This window comes from Kryptolebias marmoratus, linkage group LG17 (genome assembly GCF_001649575.2).
Source record: "Kryptolebias marmoratus isolate JLee-2015 linkage group LG17, ASM164957v2, whole genome shotgun sequence".
Taxonomy (NCBI): domain Eukaryota; kingdom Metazoa; phylum Chordata; class Actinopteri; order Cyprinodontiformes; family Rivulidae; genus Kryptolebias; species Kryptolebias marmoratus.
Window position 1 is genome coordinate 14341115 of NC_051446.1, and position 3264 is coordinate 14344378.

Consider the following 3264-nt stretch of genomic DNA (forward strand, 5'->3'; position numbering starts at 1 on the left):
CTTGGGTCTGTGCCAACATAGTCACCGTGCCAAAACACTGGGTGTTGGGGACCACTACTCTCACCGGCGGATCTGTGGGAAAATCAAAACCAGGTTGTTGTTTTTTTGTTGCTCCGTCACCGAACACAAAGAGGCCGCGGCTTTGCAAAGAAACCTCTGCAAACCTATACAAATGAAATGCACTGTGGGTAAAATAAATAAAAAAAAAACAAGATGAAATTGTAACACTTCGTAGTAGTAGTAGTAGTAGTATGGTGCACCACAGCTGGTCTTCGAGGCAAAGTGCCAACTCCCCCCCCCCTTCAAGCTGAGACATTTTGGAACAGTTGACTTCTTGGGATTTATCCACCGCCTACAGTAGGTGGTCACTATTATGATGTAAATAGTGATTATTAAATTAGGCTCGGGTGGTTTAAACATGGCAACAAAAAGACATTTAGTGCAGAATTACAGCCGCGTTGAAGTGTACCTCGAAGTTTTGTCACGGCTGTTGATTGAATATGTAAATGAGGCCTTGCATTCCTTGAGGGAATGCATATCGCCCGCTGCCTTTCATGGCAAAGGTTCAGACGATCATCTTATTTTGATAAATGGCAGAGTTGTAGCTGTTTTGGTAAAATCTTGAAAGTAGCATAGGTTTTAGCTCAATTTCTGTAAAACTGACTAAATTCTAGCCATTGCTGTGGCAGCCATCTTGAATTGGATTCACTAGCTATTCATTTGATATTTTGCTAACAGACAAACAGAGTTGACTCCATTAGTTAATGGCAAAATTTTAAAGAATGATCTGTGTAATCTGTTAGTGCTTGGAGTATGTGTTGGGGATGAGTCTCAGTGACTACCACAACAAACTTTACTTCAATAACAATAAAACTAGCAGAGGTATAGTTATTTTTGTGTTTGCCAAGGGTGATTAGTTGTGGCAGCCATCTTGAACGGGGTTGACTCCAAAACTTAATCATTTGTAGATGTACATCTACATCAAGCAAAACATCAAGCATTGGTTGTTTGTGGTCATTTTAATGAGAAACAACTTTTATCTTTAATGCAGAAATTCCCCCGCAAGCAGAATGAAGTGACACAAAAGACTGTGGCAAAAAAAATATTTAGAATTAGTCCGAGTTCATGCTCGCAAAGAAGCAGCAACTGTCTGCAGTTTCTTGAATTTGAGCCCAAAAACTCAAGAGTGAAACGATGTTCCAGTCAGTCGACCTTATTTCCATTTTATTAAAACGATCTTTCTGAGCCCTCCACCGAAAAGTGGAGCAAGTTTGGGGGGGGGGCTTTCATAGTCTGAGACAGTGGGCCTCCCTTCAGACAAAGCCTGGACAGAGACGGCCCCCACCTCCTTTACTTTACTGGCTCAATTTCTGGATGCTTATACAATCAGGATTATGTTTTTGTTTTTTTCCCGTCAGACACTCAGAGGGAACCAAGATAGTCAAGAAAATGCTGTTAGACGAACATCGAACACATGAAAACAGTCTGTTTGAAACTGGGTTGGCAGAATTCACTCACAGACCGACATCGAATCCGTTTTCAAGTTTCTGCTGCTGTAGGGTCATCAAAATCATTTTGAAATTAAACCCTGGTCATTAAAATTAAAAATAAAATTGAAGTGAATCAGTGTCATAGAAATTACATTCCCTTGTAGTTTTATATTTTGTTTCCAGTGGAGTGAAACAGTGTACCATAGATGGTAAAGTGATTGCGTTAGGAATACAATTCAAACATTCAACTTTTCTTTTCTCAAAATGGTGGCGCAAGGATGATTCTCAAGAGGCAGATGACTTTATGGAAACACCATGATTCTAACTTCTACTCTAAAGTAAATTAAAAGACAGAATTTTGGGCGAGTGGAGAAGACAGGAAATGATAAGGCCCCTTTCACTAAGGATGGTGACCTCAGACCATGGATGGTCTTTGCAGGGTCTTAGTGAAGTCTTCAGGCACATACTGATGCTGTGGGCTCCCCAGTATGAGTCCACCTCGTAGCAAAGCTCATCGTGGTAGAAGCCTTTCAGTGTCCTGGGCGGAGCAGGGTCGGAAGTGTATTCATGTGGAGGGGCCTGCGCTCATCGGCGTGGCTGGGCTGATGAGAATCTGAAGCAGGACTGGCCACGCTGGCTTCAAGGTTAGGCACAGACACACAGCACTGTGTTTCTCAAACTTTTTAATAAAATAATAGGCTCTCCAAGAACCACCAGCATATCAGACACAGAAGAATTGCTCAGTTCAAGCTCAAAAACTAATTTTTTCAGCTTTCAACCAAGTATCTGACATATTTTTTCAGCTTTCAACCAAGTATCTGACATATCTGACAGGCAAACTGAATGCCTAACTCTGACTTAAAAACCGAACCTGCTTTTTAATTCTTTATGTAACTCGTTAGGAAACAGCTGGCTGAGGGGCTGTCAGTGAGACGTGATCAGCCTTGGCTGAGGGGATCTGGTGGTAATGGCCGGAACAAGATCTGAGAATCTATCCCAAAGTTTTAACAACAAACCTTAAAAACGCTTTGATCACTAAATAACCTGAACAACTTTATGGATATTCACATTTTTAACTCCTGGACGAAACAAAGGACATCCTGGTTGCCCTTCCCCAGCCTGTCTCGTTACTCCGAACTGTTCGTTGGACTAAATCTGGGGGAATGATCAGGAATCGTGACCGGTAATTAGCTTGTTATTTAACATGTAAATAGCTGACACCAAAACTACCACTAAAGGGATCCTGAGCACCGCCGGTGGTACTTGTACCACAGTTTGAAACTCAAGGGCCAAGTACATACATACTGTGGCGGGAGTTGTGTTAGAGTGGAGAGATCTTCTAGCTTGTAGCCGTGTCCTGACGCACGTCAAGAGGGTCGGGTGCGTGGAGCGTGATCAGGGCACAAAGAGAGCAGCTCAGGATGTGGAAAATAGCAGGACGAAAAGCTATATGTCGAGTTCTAGGAGGGTAGCAGCATCATGACTGCCTTCGCTCTGACGGGGCAGGTTTTTCACATTTCCCCGGATCCAGCCACGTTCAGTAACAGGTCGAGAGCTCTGAGGTTGTAGTGAGATCGTCAGTGTTTAAGCCAAGTTAATGAGCATATTTCTGTTTAAGTAAGATTGCAGCTTAGATAAAAACAAATCACTTGGCAAGTCCAAGTATCTGACCTCTGATTGATGCTGTAAAACAATGTGTTTTCTCCAAATGAAGTGGATGTAACTTTAAAAATTCAGCTTGAAAGCTGCCGTTCACTGCTATGATTCACGTTTC